The 17,413-nt window shown below is 40.9% G+C and overlaps 1 protein-coding gene across 3 annotated transcripts in view; it reads left to right on the forward strand.

The window, feature by feature from the left end:
• FGD5 (FYVE, RhoGEF and PH domain containing 5) overlaps positions 1–17,413 on the forward strand; it is a 105,628-nt gene that overhangs the window by 12,150 nt on the left and 76,065 nt on the right. The window lies entirely within an intron of this gene.

Genomic DNA, 17,413 nt, shown 5'->3' on the forward strand with positions numbered 1-17,413 from the left:
AGTTAAGTATAGACCATAAAATCCCAAACCATGAGCTAATCAGACTAAACAATTAATTTTAAAAGTTGCTTTAAAGCCTATCGTTAAGGATCTTTGACAGAGTTGCTGATTTCTGAATGAATTAAATAGCTCTGTCTGAAATCATACACATTGCTAGGATTAATAATAATCTTTCATCCCCTTTCCATTAGGTTATTTGCAAATACAAAAATGTTCCAGAGATATTCTTTCGATAGTTACATAGGAGCAATGCACTCAAGATGTTTGAATTAATATTCCATTATTACATTCCTATTGTCAGATTATAGCATACAGTCAGTGGAGTGCAGAGATATAAATAAGAAGGGTATTTTCAATTAAGATCATGGTAACAGGTAGAAAACAAGGTGCAAAACGAATGAAAAGGAATATTTTTAATGCAGTCACATTTTGTTAGGGCTATGTGAAAATATAAAAATCTTCAAAGGTATTTCAGACTTGGGGAGTGAAAAAACTCTTTAACACCTCTGAGTCTTGCACACTCATTCTAATACAGCACTTTTGTCTATTTGAGAGAGGAAGAGTTGTTGGTGGGGCAGCATGAGGAAAGACATTTCATCAGTGTTTAAGATGTGGGTCAAACGTGCCTGAAGCTGAGGGTTTTGGGATGCAGGCCAGCTCTTTGGAGATATGGTCTACCTGCGGTGTTGGGATCCCCATTGGTGCTGACACTGGGACATACATGGTGGAGTACAGTGCAACTTCACAACACACAGCCACATCCCCACAGTAGAGCTTAGCAGAAGTTGCCCTGGCAGGGCCTGACAGCCCGTTAGTCACGTTCCTTTCAGCAGTTTGCATTGCACCCAGCACACTGACGTTTGCTCTTGGAAGAGCTGGCCAGTTCTTTGTTTCCATGAAACACCGCCCATTTTGGGTAGTTCTCGAAGAACCAAGTTAAAAATATTAAAAGTACGTAAATTGCTGTGACTTGAGTCCATTTATGAACTTCCTGTGGAAGCCTGTTGTTTCAAGGGGAGAGCCAATCCAAACTGGTTCAGGAAGTCTCAAGGTCAAGGCGTGAACATAGTTTTTCAGGCTGCTGCTTGTTGTGCATGAACTTCTTGCTGTCAGGGAAGAAATGAAGGCTAGGTTCTCCTGAACGACCCATTTATCAAAGTAACTGGGGTGGAGGGGAAGAGCAGCAGGCAGACAGCAATATACTTATATTGCTGCTGAGAGAGCTATGATTTGATGTATTTATCAGGATGTTTTGGACAAAGACATGACTGAAAAGCTTTGCTGAAAAGTAAATGGATAACACATCCAAAAGCATAATGTACTTGGAGACAGTGTATGGTCTAATCTTTTAAGAGCAAACCAAATTGTACAAAGCATGTACATGAACCCATTTACACAATCATACGTGATGTATAGGTATGCATGTTTTATTTCTTGTAAAAGCAGTTCTCCGTAGAATTTCTCTCTTTCTAATACAAATAACTATCAAGCACAGCTCTACCACAGCCACACAGGGATAACATTGACTCTGAACTCTAGTCTTCTCATATCCTGAGGCTTACTTCAACTGTTTGAGAGTACAAGTGTGTTGGACTAAACCCATGTAATACATGAGGCTTGAGCCCATTAACTTCTCTTTGGTGCATTCACCTGTGGAGTGCTGGTGTTTAGCATCTGCTCGTACCTTATGGTATTGTGACTTCTTTTTGATGAATGGTGCAGTACAAATCCTTTATTACGTTTTAGAGAACAGAATGTGAGAAAGCTGTAAAAGATTGTAATTATCCAAGAACCTTCACTGGTGTGTGTGACAGGGGAAAAGTGGAGCGGGGGGCTCACAGGAAATGTCAGATGAGAAGATTCACTGTTTAATTTTCTTGTTTAAAAGGAGAAATCATGTGGAGTAGATTTAAACCAATAATTTCTAATTAGAATCAATCAAATTTATAGAAAAAGTCCAATAATGGCACTGCTGGAAATATATCTTAACTTACAGTTACCATTGCCAGGATAGAATGGGGAATATTGTCTTCTGAAGAGCAGTTACTGTGTATCCCCAAAATTTAGCAATCTGGTGTAAACAAACTAATTCAGGTGTATGACAATGTAGAACATCATTATCCTTCTGTACAGTGTAGAAATAATGGGACATAAGTCAAATCGGACAAAATGCCTATCTGCTGAGACTTGGACTCTCAAGTGAATTCTTGTGGGGGCAGTGCAGAGATCCCAATGCTCTGTGCAATTATACCCAGGCTCATGGTAATTCTTAATAACTCTAGAATTGAAGGCTCGTGCCTGTAAGCTACCCCCAAGGCTCTGACCTTGTTTTTCACTGCTTTTCAATAGGCAGCCATCTGATGCCTCTCAGCTTTTATACAATAAGGAAAGCTGATCACTCTTCCATATCCTATTCCTCTGCAAACATACTTTTATTCCCAAAGAAATGTACTTCCTCAAGAAGAAGATGGAGAAAAAGTTGTCTTTAGTAGAAAGCCAGGATAACAATGTGGCTTGTGTGAGACCTTTTCTTTAATTTGGCCAGTTTGAAGAACACAGGTGTTTCGGGACTGATACATCCGTGCTAGATTCTAAAGAGCTAGCATTGGAGATGATGCTTCATGAGCTAGCAGCTACATTGAATACTTTGTAAGCAATGCTCTTTGTAGGTAGTCATAGTAAGTCTGGGCTTGTGCCAAGCATGGGTGCAAGATGATACAAGGACTGTGTCAGTGCAGACTGTTTCTAAAAGGTATGCTAAAATCAGATTATAGCTACAGAGCAGTAGAACCATTGCCTGTAGCTGATGGGCCATAGAGAATGCAAATCACCCTCCTCTAAAAGTAGAAAAATCCAGGGGGTGAGCAGTCACTCACCCCTCCAGTGGCTATTTAGCTGTTCCCCCTGCCCCACCACTGGATTCATTAACCTGTGTTCTATCAAGTTATGCCACTTAAGTTGTTATATTTTCTCTGCTCCCTGCAGGTCATCAGTTACTGATTTGCTCCAAAACTGCATCCAGGGACAGTCTGCATGACCCTTCTGAAACAGACATACAAAAACACAATAACAAAAGTTTAGCTATTGTTAGAACTATTGCAGAACATGATTTCTATGCCTTAAAATGATCAGGATAACATACTATTCAAAGTTACACATGTTTTTAAGATTAAGGTGAAATTAAAAACATTAGAGTGAGTTTTTCCCAACATAGCACATATTTTTAACCAATAAAATCAAGATGTTATATCTCTTTCTCTCTCTGGTCCTTCAAAGGAGAAGCATGGTTTATATAAGATAAAATCACCCACTCTTAGAGAGGCACAGTGTGGTATCTAAGCACAGCATATGAAGGATAAGGTGCAAGTGTGTAGATAATTATGTAATAGAAGCTTCAATATAAAAGGTCCACACCCCAAAATAGCAAAGACCAAGGAAGGACAATCAACGTTTTCATACTTAAAACAGCATGAGAAATATACAGGAATATTTTGTCAGGAATCTTTTATATAGTCTTTCATATACAGGAATCTTTTGTCATGATAGTGAATTAATGCTATTTATATTAACCTCAGAGAAATTCACGGTGCTGTAATCTACATAAAAGACCAGTAAGTTTCCAAATAGAAAGAATGACAGTGATACTGCTATGTTTGTCAAAGTGGCATCGTGTCAGAGATGCTCAGATACTTCAGTGAGGGACAGATAGGCACTCAGACGAAGGCATGCTTATTCGGAGACAAGCACTCCTGAGGTTAATAAAGGTATTTCGTATGATTTGAGGAATAATTATTGAAAGAATCAGCTCTTTATCAAAAGCTGATGTGTAATTCATCTCCACTCTCTAACATGTTTAAAAATGAAGTAAATACTTGCTGAACTCAGGCTCAGTAAGGGTGACTGTTAACCCACAAGGCTCTCTTATTGCTCAGAGCTGGGAGGCACATCTTAAAAGTCTGATGCATACAAGGTCAGAAGCAAATGCTCAGGCTTGTTGTTTTGTTAAGTCCAGCTGAGTGAGCCAAATTATGCCTTCATGAAACTGCATCGATTAAAGCAAGGGATGTTGAGGATGCCACCTCTTAATTTCTTTTAAATTTGTTGAATAAATGATTTTCTTCATCAGTTTATCCTCCCCAGTTTATTCTCTTTTTCATTTAATTGGTGAAGACATTTGAAACAATTTCATTTAACTTCTAAAATAGGTCAAATGATACCTGCACCACAGAGTTAATCTCCGAGCATGATATGACTGAAGCCTGTAAGCATCTGCCTTCAAATGCCTGTAATAGATCATAGTCTTTTTATGCTTTCCCTGTTGCTGAAAAGTTCTGGAGATCAGTATTTTGGAAGGTTGTGGTTTGTATGCTCAGTCTGTCATGCATGAAAACGTAGCTGTACTTGTGGTTCGTAAAACAACTTCCCTCCCTTCTCCCATTAGAAAGGAAACCACAACTCAATCTGAAATAGTGGTCTGTTTTACTGCTACCTCAAATTAAACTCACTTAAACTACCTCACTTAAATTCATTCTAAGAGAATTAGAGTTGAAAGGGTTTCTGTAAAGGATCTTAGAAGAGTTACTAAGACAGTAACTGTAGCCGCACATCAGTTTTATTCTTTTCACTGAACAACCAGCATATGGGCAAAGACCCTGGAAGGCTCCAAAGGCACTGCAAACATCCCTGAAGCGTTCAAGTTTGGAGATGGGACGAAGTCCCGTAAAAATGGGATAATAGCTTCTGATGTAACAGAGGAAATATGGATCAAGGACTGGGTCTAGAGACAAGGGAGAGAGACATTTTCACTTGTGATCTGGTGAATATGATCGAAAATAAAATCCCAGTAGCTTTCATCCATTGTTGCACTTCACAGCATAAACCTTAAAGTTGATTGCAGAACAGGGGCTCCCAGTGCTATACCCTGACTTCAGGCTGTGCACAACCTATTGAAATTCTTGACAATAGCTACAGCCAGCTCTGACATGAGTCATGTCTTTATTTCTGTTTACCTTAGAATTGTCTGAATTGCCACAGGGAATTAGAAGTTGATAGCAGTTAATACAGGATTTCCAGCTGCTCAGAGACAGGGAGCAGTCTGCAGGAGATAACCCCTTGGTGCTCAGATCCGGACACAAGGCATGCTTTACCTTGTATTGTTGGGCAATAGAGGGGTGGAGAATTGTCTTTCAAAGACAGCAAGGACAAAGATGGCTCTTAAATGCTTTTTGATGGTTGATCATTTCAAGCAAGCAACTTTGAAAAGTGTCTCTGGACAGTGTTGGTAATGTTATACTGCTAACGAAGGAGAGGTTTTAATACATGTCCAGCTTTAGATGTCAAGCTGATGGTGGCAGCATGGTCTCTCTTCCGTTTCCTCACATCCATGGAGCTGTTTGTCCTGGTTCGTGTTGGGGATACAGGTGTGGGGGGACAGTACAGGTAGCCAGGAAAGCAGCATGCTCCCCCAGCACAGCTTTGCATTGCACATCACCATTCTGCACACACAGCAGATGTCTCAGCACAGCCTCAGCATGCTGGATACAGCCCCAGCTTTGTTAGGAGAAATCACTGTGCCATATATATCTTGGGAAATGATCCCAAGCCTCAGTAGATGGTTTTGTTAGCAGCTGGATTTCATTCTGTTGGCAACTTTTCTCATCAAATTACAGTGCAGAGAAGGAAGAATATGTACACATGTGATCTTCTTCATGTCCTGAGGAATTATAAGCTCAGGTAGTCCTCTTTGTGCTTTCTGTTTTTGTTACATTGGCCAAGAACCTATTTCCAGTGGGGTTCCGTGGGAAAGGGAGTGAGCCTGCTGTGGCACAGCGTATTTGCCCTGGATTATGTTTACAGGTCATAGAAAGTCATATTGGTGTGTTTTAAGCATTCCTAGCAGCACACAGAAAAAGCATGTACAGTGCAGACAGGGTGATGAGACTGGAGACAGCCGAAATGTAGCATTGTCTGAAATAGTCAGATCCTTTACTGTCAATTTGTGTTTTGTGCATGCCTTTCTCCTCTTCTGCCCCCACCCTGAGCCTTCCTGAGATTTACTGAATGAGAGATTGCACATTACAATTCTGCAGCCTTTCCAGAATCCACTGGTCAATAATATAGGCTCTATCTCCTGTAGCATTAAAAATGCAATAGTACTCTGTTGTTGTTACAAATCTAATCTAATAGTTTATGGTTTACTGTGCCATTTAACAAAGTTATTTACAATGTACAGTGCATTTTTTATTATCCTGCAAGAATTCTGCTTTTTCAGACCCAAGGGGGTTTAACATAAAAGCTACCTTAAGACTGGCTGTTCAGTGACATACAACAATTAATTTCATCTTAATGGACCAATTAGAGCTGATGGATGGGAGAACACATTTAAGAGGCATTGTCTGTTTTGCCAAGACACCTATTAAAGAGCTTATAAAAGGACCCTTTCGCTTGAGTAGTTTACTGAATTAATTAGATGGTATCTGTTGAAGGCCTAGAGCAAGCAAGCTGAGACCTATCATCCTTGAACACCGTCTGTTGCTCTGTCAGACTCATGCTACAACAATTTTATCTTTGGCTTATCAGTATCACAGGCATGTCCTCAAACTTGTCCTTTTTTGCAAAGGAAGTACAGCTAGGTACTAATGTACAGAAGCAAGTGACAGTTTCTTGGATCTGTGTTCAGCAGTCTCCAGCCAGCCATTTTCAACTATCTCAAATTAAATACCTATTCAGTCTGTTGGCAGTTTGTCCTCGTGTCTTGAGTAGTTAGTAAATTGGGGTCCAAAACTCTGATAATATCACATTGCATCTTCCTGCTAGGGTCTCTATGCATGTGGACCTACTCTGATGTCTCTGATCAAAGTTTTTCAGTGAGGCTTGTAAATCCTGTTATGTTTTGGGTACCAGTCTATACATTTAGATCTGGCTAAAAGAGCATAGAAAGCTTTCCTCCGTAGCATACATGTCTTCAGAAGTAATAGACTGCGTGCAGTACAATATATCCTTGAAGTCACATCTTCTGGTCCTTAAATAGAAAAGGAATATGAGAGCTAGAAGTGAGCATCTAAAAATCTTCCCTTTAAACTTTCTGCCTTCATATTTTCAGGCTTAAAAAATTCAGACAATGGCAGTGATGTGAAAACACATCATAGTGAATACACTCAGGGTAAAGAGCCACAGTGAGAGTGACATATGGATTTTGAAAAGTCTGCAGAGATGACAAAAAAGTATTTTAAATTGTGCTGGACAAGCAACTTATCTTGCCATTCAGTTGAAGTTCTAAGAAAAATCATTGTTTCAGTATCCCCAAGAGAAATAGAAGAATATATGTGGCTAACTGAAAAGACCAAGAAAAAACATTTTGTATAAAATAATTCTGTTTGGTTCCCAACATTTTTTTCTAATTGTTTCACTTGCTAAGTAAAAAAAATATATATATATACAGAGATTGAAGTAAATTCAGAACTAAAACATATTTTTGAATTGCAAAATTAGGATGGTTTTGATTTTCCAGAACTATTTGGGAACCAGGATTAATTAACAGAATAATCCCAACTAAATGTCACAAGTCTACAATTTATTAATAATGCTAGGTCTTTTTTTTTTCTTTTTTTTTTCCAACTGAAAAAGCGTCATCCAAACAAAATTGTAGCCAGCTCTAATTTTAACCTGGGGACTGATACTGATGTCTTAGGAGACAGAGCAGAGCCACTGAGCATTTTGAGTCTGCCCTACATGTTAGTAGTTAATCTCTGTTTCTTTCCTTCTGAAAATATTCTGCTCTAATGACTGACTGGATGAATCTCTGAAACAAACAAACAAATCAGTTCACTCAGTGTTTCCCCCAAATATCAGGAAAGAAATGCCAGATACAAGGTCTTGGTTAGTTTAGAATTCCAGGAACACTATGTGTTTTCCTGGTAAGGCTGCAGAGTAGGTGAGTCTCAAGTCCAATATGCACTTTCTAGTCCAAAGGGAATCCCTGCTGGAAGGACGAGTATGAAGATAAGAGTTTCTTAGTAGTATTGGTTCCTTCTATATGTTCTCTGTTCTCTCTGAAGACTGACAGGAAAAGCCACAAAACATTCCTGCCTTCACGACAGGGAGATATTTATGCACCCAGCTTGCAGGAGCTCAGGAACATTAAAACCCAAGAGACTGGGTGCTGCTCTGTCCAGGACTGGCCTGTGTGAGGGGCAGAGCAGCATCCCATACAGTCTCCTCAGACTGTCTGAGGTCACTGAACCTTGCAGCACGAGCACTAAGAAGCCCTGTTACAATGGTACAGGAAAGACGACTGCATTGTTCAGTGTTTTCTCAGCCCATAAGCAAATGACAGAACAAGTGTATGCTGGACAAGCAACAGACAGCTCAGTTTTGAGCTCATGTTTTGAGGGATCTGCTATAAAAACCTCTCCAACTCTCTCATGGTAGCAAAATGATGTTGGGGATCTTAGCATGAGGCTAAGGCACATTTAGCACTATCACTGCTTCGGACAGTCTCTGTGGGGGAGGCTTAGGCCAGGGCTGGCAATCTACAACAGCCCTCAAGAGTGAAGGACATTTTGGTCAATAACGAGGGCGGGTATATGATCTGTACAGATTCCTTCATGACTCTGGCAACACAAACAGCTGGAATAATGCTTACAGCAATAAGAGAGGAGTTTGTTTAAGTCTCACTCCAGTCAAAAATACTTTGTTCAGTTTTTGTTTGTTTGTTTAAATAGGGAATATTACTACTGCCATTTTGACAGGTTTTCTTGTGATCCCAACTTCACTGCGTTTTCCCCCTGGTTTGTTTCCCAGACCTGGCTGCATGATGCTGATAGAGCAACTGACCCTGCTAGCACAGAGAAATGACAGTTCCCCTTCCATCTTGGACTCCTCCAGGGCATTGTGATGTTCATTACACTGAAGTTGCTGTGGGAATTCTCCATGGAAAGTATGGGATAAAAAACTGGCAATAAAATGAAAATAGAACATAAAGATTCTGGTTCCAACTTCTAGTGACTAGGTTACACTGCCAAAAATAAACAAAGACAGAATAATCAGGAACATACCACTGTCTCTGATCTAAGATATGCGTCATGTCACCACACTGTTTCTTTTCATGAAATATATTATCTTTTGCTAACTGGATCCAGAAATCATCCTCAGAAAAACACTGGTAAATGTGTCGTAGTCGGAAAAGTAACTACATAAGTGGAATCTGGATGAGAAAACAATACTGTGCCAGATGCTCATTTTCAGTACATTGGTATTCTCTGTTGACTTATGCCTCTGAGGATCTGAACATCTATTTATCATTTGACTGCCCTGATAGTTCAGGCTAGCACCTGAAAATAGAACAAGCTGGCACATATTCCACAAGGAGAAAATTCACAAAAGTGTTCTATGTGAACAACATATCTGTTCTGACAAAAATTTAAGGAAGTTTTAAGTTTACTTCTATATATTGTAATCTAAGATTTAGAAAACCCAGTCTGTATGTATGTCTGGTTTTCATCCTATATCACCTTGGATCAGTCCAAGTGATCCCAGTCAGGAATGGGAATCTGAGTTTCTCACAACCAACAGGTTTTTTGTCTCAAGGTGGCCAAAACCAGGCACAGTTCTGCTTCATTTCTAAAACATATGAAATAATTTATCTTCAGTTTTCTGAGGCGCAAAAATAAATTTCTAAGCTTCAGAAGTTCCAGCAAGGAAAAACAGTTGGCTTCTGGTAAAGTCCTCTGCAAACTGAACTAAGAGCTCAGATTCTGCAATAATCAAAGTTTACCATTCTACATATAACAAATAAAATATGTGATGGGCCAGGGACTTCCGAGAGCAGGGCCATGATGGGAAGTTGGAAAGATTTGCTGGAAATTCTCAGGGCATCTCCAACTTAAAAATGCTGATTCTCATCTGAGTCATAACTGAACAGATTGTTTACAGCAGAGACCACTATATCTGCTGCCAAACCTCATGCTACATCATGTGGTAAAGGGCAAACAGATATTTTCATGGTGGTTAGAGTTACTACCTCTTGACCTTTTTTTTTGCCAATGGCTTCAACACCACAGTTTGTAAATTAGTACCTATTGGCAAAGAGGTTGTTGAGTATTTCAGCTCAACATGACTCATGGCATGCTAGCCATGTAGCGAACCTCCTGGTAGTGTCTGAAGCACTCAGGTTATCGCATCTCTTATTCTTATAATATACATTCATTCCCAGATCAGGGAAGGAACTAACAGCCAGGGTTTGAATCAGCAGGCAGAGGAAAGATGCAGAAAATCACAACACAAGCTGGTGGCAAGGCATACCTGGATATTTTCAGGGCTGTAGAAGATAGGCCATTTCACTGCATTTTCCATGCTTCACACGCATACTGTCTATCCCTGCACTGTTCTGCTTTTTGATCAACTGTATAATATGTTGGTCTTCCTGCCCATGGTATCTTCTGAAATACACTGCAGAGATAAGCAGGATAGTACATAATGTACATCCAGGACGCACGTGTGTGTACACCCCATCAGCCCATGGCCTTTTGCAGACCACGTTAAAGTCCAGAATGTGGTTCTAAAACAAGCTGATCTATTTCAAAACTGCCTCTCCCCATCCTCCTCCCTGACCTTGGCCATGCCCTCCTCTTCCTCATTGGTCTAGGGGCTTGTCTGACCCAATTCAAATAAATAAACCAGCAAAACCTATTTGCTTTTCTGGTGCTGATCTAGTTTTAGGTTCAGGATGCAGGCCGTGCTCACTAGCTTTATTGGTCAAATGATAACAAAAGCCCAGCCAGACTCTCCATATATTATACATATGCTGTCAGATCTCTGCAATAGGCACATACAGAGAGAAAGGGTTTTGCTCCCTGGAAAGTGAAACAATAAATGTAGAGCAAATCCTAACTCTGCCTTCACGCAGAACACTTTATTACAGAGATAGAATCAAGGTTAAGCCACAGAAAATCCCTTGATGAGTGCCAGCTCTTGTCTTTCATATTCCTGCTTCAAGTTGTCATAACTGGACTGTGGCTTCTGGCCACATCATTGCACAAGGTGCCTGGGCTGACAGTTCTGATGCTGTTTATATTGCTATCTGCTTCTGCTCACCCCCAGAGCAGGAGGCTGTGCTGTATGTTCCGTGCAGGTCTGTTTGCTGATCTCTCTGCTAAATCAGCAGTGTCAATGAATGTGCCACTTGAAGAATGATGGCAAGAATCGGTGATAATTTAGTCTGCATGGGAGGTGTGAGCACAGGGTTATTTGAACTGGGTAGCGGGAGAGAGGAACACTGAAGCTCTCTTGAGGAATTATTAGACTGTATTTAAACTGCTTCAGAGACTTGTTTCTCTTTCCTGTAATGTCCTTATTGCATGGAGCACTGTTTCCTAGCAAAGCTCATTCCTCATCTGTTCTTGTTCGTTTACAGTTTATACATTGTATATTTTCATCTTTCAAACCTCTTACTCCTAGGTCAGGAATTCTGCCACAAATTCTATGTCTGTCTAGGCATTTAGACTTATTCATTGCTTTAATACATGCAGCAGATGAAAGTTCTAGTCCCATTTTGAGATTCCCTGATATCTATGCATTAAAATTTCACCCTTTGGGACTAATTTATGTCAGTATTCCAGTTTAGAGATGAACAGTAAAGATACAGGAGTGCTAAACATCTGATTTCATGCAACAAGGTGTTGTTTATCTGTGGCATATTTATAATCTACCTGCAATTTGAGTGCTGTGAAAAATTCTTCTTCAACTTTCCATTAAAATCTGAAATCAAACAAGCATCCAGATCAATATAAGAAGGACATAAAACTATTAGAAGGTATCCAAAGAGGCCTACAAAGCTGGTGAAGGGTCTAGAGGGGAAGACGTATGAGAAGTGGCTGAGGTCCCTTGGTTGTTTGTTCAGCGTGGAAAAGAGGAGGCTGAGAGGAGGCCTCATGGCGGCCTGCAGCTCCCTCACGAGGGGAGCGGAGGGGCAGGCGCTGAGCTCTGCTCTCTGGGGACAATGACAGGACCCGAGGGAACGGCATGGAGCTGGAACAGGGGAGGGTCAGGCTGGGTGTTAGAAAAAGGTTCTTCACCGAGTGGATGGTCGGGCACTGAATGGGCCCCCCAGGGATGTGGCCATGGCACTGAGCCTGCTGGAATTCAAGGAGCATTTGGACAATATTCTCAGACATATGGTCTGATTTTTGGGTGGTCCTGTGCAGAGCCAGGAGTTGGACTTGGTGATCCTTGTGGGTTCCTTCCAACTCAAGAGATTCTCTGATTCAATGATCAAAGTAGGTTGTATTTTTTTTACTTTCTCATGTTGATCTAGGAACTTTGATGGACTTAGCTGTTTTGAGGCAAATGTAGAATGCTGATTTCAGGGTTTGAATTTGAAAGGAATATTGGTCAATAGGTTTCCAATATTTTGTCTTTAAAATATTAAATGTCACTTTGGGGCCCCACCCAAATCAAAAGTATTGGGTTCAAAATTAGCACTTGAAATTTGTCCTATAAATCCATGTCATGATGGCTTTTTTTACCATAAAAATTACTTTGGAGATCCACTAAAATTATTTGGAATCTTAATATCATTAATTGAGCCTCAAAAATTCTGACAGGGTCCAACCAAATTCTTATTTTGACTTATTGAAAGCAGAAGTCATTCCCATATACGTGTCTGCAGTCCTACATGTGAGCTACTGGTTGGTTGTTTTTTCTTCTGCGTAGTCAGTAGCCTGGGGTGCATTTTGACACCTTGTCAGCATCCACTACCTCTCCATTAACTCCACTCTAACCTCAGTGCCATTCTCAGCCTGAGGTGCATGTCAAATGAAGGGTTTATGCTGAGTTACTGCAAAGTTAACTCTTTGATCACAGCACAGAAATATGTATAACACTGTGAAAGTCCCTTGCCAGCTGCTACTGAAGGCACCCACACTGCACACTTGTTGTTGAAAGAAACACCTTGAAATTGCACGACAAGTTTTATCTCTACTTTGGAAGTGGCAATCACAAATCACAGGTATCCTGCTGCTTCTAATAATACTTCTGAAATTCTGTAGTCTGTTCTTATTCCCCCCTGTACATAACCAACTCTTCTACTTCATGCATGAATGAAATTGAAGTCAATAATGCTGTAACAATGCTTAGAGATAATTCTCTTATTTGGCCTCATTACCTTATGAGGTGTTTGTAATTTCACTTATAAGCAAGGCAGTACTTTCAAGAGATTCATATATTGTCTGCATCTGGTAGCAGATTCAGACATGAAGAACTAGTGGTGTGTCACTAACAGCAGCTACTTTTCTTCATTTAAGAATGAAATCTGCTTTTTTAAAAGGGAGGAAAGGAAATCTGAAAACTGCCTTGACCTTCTTTGGAAGTGTCATTTTCTCTGTTATCTAAGAAGTTTTAGGAACACTAATTTTAAGTCCTTTCGTGACACAGCTCCAAACAGTTAAAAAAATCCAAGAATGTTTTCCACCACAAAACCAAGCCCTCTGTCTTCCGCCAGTTCTGCAGGCTCTTGGAATTGGGTTCCAAGAATTCAGATTTTTGTTAATAAGCAGATCATTAAAAATTCTGTCTGCAGCGAATGTTTAATTCAAGTTCAGTTCTGTGTTTGCATTCTACCAACACTGTTTCCAAAATGACATCCTCTTTTGAGTTTTCATGTCTATTTTTGCTTAAGAATTATGCCAAGCTGGATCTTCTGTGAGGGTTAGGATGAGTTGGATCCATTCCATGTTGTAATAATCACATTTGCCTAATTGAAATCTAATCAATCTTGGTGACTAGATTCCAGAATCAGAAGTGTATTCTAAGCAGTATTCTGAGTTTCATGACCGCATGTGTAAAAGTACAGAGCAGCTGCTGTATTGTACAAACCTAGGCACCAAGGAACAAACAGGACGTGTAAAGATACTCTAGTTCTATGTAACTCAGTGTAGTCAATAGCCTCCTTGTGCAGCCACCACACAGATCAGATCTGGACCCAGATTCTTACCTATTTAAAATTTTAAAACTCTGTTATGCTTGTAAGACAGCAGAACTTTATGTCGGACTTAATAGTCCACAAACACCAAGCATCTCCAGGAAAGTCCACTGTGTGGTACAAGGATGTCTTTGTTCTGCCCAGCACCATTTGTAAAACTACCACAAAATGATTTATGCAGAACTTTTTCTGAAGTGTCTATCTGCACTTTTTAATAAATTGCAATTCTTTGGGGAAAAAGCACTGCCTAAATTGTTGGTGTTTATCTCCAATGTGTGTCTTTGTGCAGAAATCATACCAGCTGCCTGCCTGCCAGCAATTAGGGGTGTGTAACTCAAGAACACAGCCTCCAACTCATGAACGTGCTGCCTCCTCCTTCCCCCCCCCCCCCCCCCCCCCCCCCCCCACGTCAGGGTGAATTCCTGCTAAATTTTACACCAGTATATACAATGTCAGTGTCACTAAGGTCAGTCATTTAATACAGGAGAATAGAGCAAAAGTGCTGAGCAGTTTCACTGTCAGAGGCCATCTGTACTGTCACTTAGAGGGTGCTCAGCAGATCCCTTGAAACCTGTCCTGATAATCAGTGGACGTTTTCCTTGTAATCTTCTGTGCGGAGAGGAATGATGCAGATGTATGGCCTGCACTGTTTGATAGATGTGCAGAGAGGAATGATGCAGATGTATGGCCTGCACTGTCCGACAAGGAAGATTTCACAGCAAAAAATAGAGGCCATTGTTGCTGCCAAGCACTCAGGGCTTCACTCCACCTGTCTCAATTCAGGTTTCCAAGCATTGCAAGGATTCAGCCTAGCAAAAGGTGGCCAGAGATGGGGAACAACATGGGTGCTGGGGGACAACATGGCTGGGATTTAGCAAGGGAAAAAAGAAAGAGAAAAAAAAAAAAAGGAAAAGGATAAGAAGATCTGCACTGATACCTTGAGGAAAATTTCTGCTGGTGCTGTAGGACAGAAAAGTTTTGTGTTTCTGTGAAACTAATGATTTAATAAAAGTAAAAGCACTGTGGTGGTGGACACACAATATAAATAATGTGCTCAGATGAATCTATAAAAGGCAGAGTTGCCTTTAATAACCTATTATGTATTATCAGCCGCCCCATTGTACCTTCTGGCATGGTGGGGCGCTGGGTGCGGTGCAGCTGAGCGTCAGCCCTCTCCAGTTCATTGCCAGGTCATCTCTGGGGAGGAAGTGTTCCCTGTTTACAGGAAATGCAGGACAAGGGCTGGAGGACCAAGCTGAGCGCAAGCTGAGGTTGCTGCAGCTTGCTGCCTCTCTGGTGAGTCTGGGAGCAGGGAGGGGGTGTGCCACTTGTCTGAGGCCCAAGGACGAAGTGTTTTGTTTTCATGCATGTCCAGCTTTTACTGTTGCTTTGTTTTTCTAGTTGTTTAAAGCCCCGGGATCAGGGAGGGTAACAGTGCTGGCAGACACTTGGGCACCCCAGGGTACCTGAGACTGGTCATGCAGGTTTGTGCGGGCAGCCTGATGTGCACCATCCATCCCTGTCCATCCCAGCACACCTGGGCCATGATTAGTGAAACCTCACTGTCAGGCCTTCTCTTATCCCTCCTCCACTTGTACTGCCACAGGGTGCACCAGGATGTTCCCTGAGATGGAGCCCAAACCCCTGTGTGCTCCTCTGTAGCCTGCCCTCCCTTACTGAACCAGAGCTGCACCAGTCGGAGTGCCTTTGGGAGCAGTTGCTGAAGGTGGGAGGGTTTGGTCCCTGCAGTTTTTCAGAGCAAAGTGAAAGCCTGACACACTTGACCAGCAGTCCACTTCCCCTCTTCCATGCCAATGCAAGAAAGCAAAATTCAAATGGTGAAGCTTACGCCATGAGGAGGAACTCCTTTCTGAGTTTGGCAACCAAACAGCTTATGCCTTAGAGTATGAAATGTGATTATCTGTGTGCTACCTTGCCTTGTTAGGGTATGTATGGTACTAGTAGACAACATTTTTTCCTGCCCTTTTCAGACTTCAGCTGCGACATTTGTCTTGTGCTATAACACGGAACTGATTGGTTCAACACATCCTGTTCTAATAGGCATTTCCTTTTATTGGCTTTAAATGCATTTTGACTTTAATTTCCTTCAGTAATGAGCGTTCCTTTTGCAGAGGGTATTCAAAAAATAATCATCTATAAATAGGGCAAAACCAAGGAAATAAATTACCAATTTTAATAAAACAGGGTCATCCAGCACCCCATTGACTCTCCCAATTACCATCAATCCATTTGGTTTATTATTGCTTTAATTTTATACAGTAAGGATGTCATTGTCTGAGAGAGAGTTTGAACTAGTAACTCTTGGGCACATGACTTGAAATAAAGCCAGGGATACTGTATGTAGAAAAAAGTTGAATTCAGTCCCTTTGGTCCAATAATAAAAGGCCTGTTTTTTATTTTTTGCCACTGAATGGAGGAGATTTTATGTATATGGGCTTTGCATAAGCCAACTGTGTCCAGGTGAGATTCTGGTCTCCCTGTTGCATGCTGAACATTCTATTCAGTTATGAGCTATGAGACCTGTGAAAGAAGAGTAGGAAAGCGCACAGGCTATGGCTGTGAAGGTTATAGCAGCAATTTACAAGTCATTTGTAAACTGCATATCTGATTTTGGGGTGATGTTAAGCTCATCACCACTCAGCTGGCTTCAGGAAGGTTTTACTTGTAGGGGACTTACCTCAGGGAGAGAGAATGACTGTATCTTCCTAGGTAGTTCCATCAGGGATGCTTCAAGTCGGCTGCGTTGCTGTCTCTGGGCAAATAATTGCCAACACAGCCAGTCACCAATACACCCAGAAAAAATACTTATAATTCACATTCGTTTCAGAGCTTTGGTAGATCTCGGCCTAACTGAATGCAATACAGCTGCCTTTCCTTAAAGAATTGGTGACCCTTAAATCTAGAACCCTAACAAATCGATGAAACATCCTAGGGAAAAAATATAAATAAATAAAAATCCTCTACAGAAGGCAGAGCAGAAGTCAGCATTTACCCCCAGAAAACCAGAGAGTTCACTTACTTCCTACTCTTACTGTAGGGAAACAGTGGATATGGTCAGAGATGTGTTGATAATTACTGGTAAAACCAGTTTATAATAGCAGTTGTTTTACTGGAGGAATGGGACCGAGGATGTGGTTTCCAGCCTCTTCTAATGTTTTGCTTTTTCTTGTGGTGACATTTTGGACTAAATACTGCTTTGATCTTTACTTACTTGCAGGCACCTCTGAAACTATGAGAAATGTGCAGGAAATAAATCAGTGGGTTTGGCCCTTTAAGTATGTTGGAGGTAATAAAGTTTCATCATCCAATTTACAGTTTGCAGCAGATGTAAAGAAAAGAAATAAGTGCGATTTGAACCCTGCACAAAAATTCTCACTTCTTTGGAGAGATGCAAAATTGATTTAGCCTGGCCAA

This window comes from Anser cygnoides, chromosome 10 (genome assembly GCF_040182565.1).
Source record: "Anser cygnoides isolate HZ-2024a breed goose chromosome 10, Taihu_goose_T2T_genome, whole genome shotgun sequence".
In the NCBI taxonomy this organism is placed as follows: Eukaryota; Metazoa; Chordata; class Aves; order Anseriformes; family Anatidae; genus Anser; species Anser cygnoides.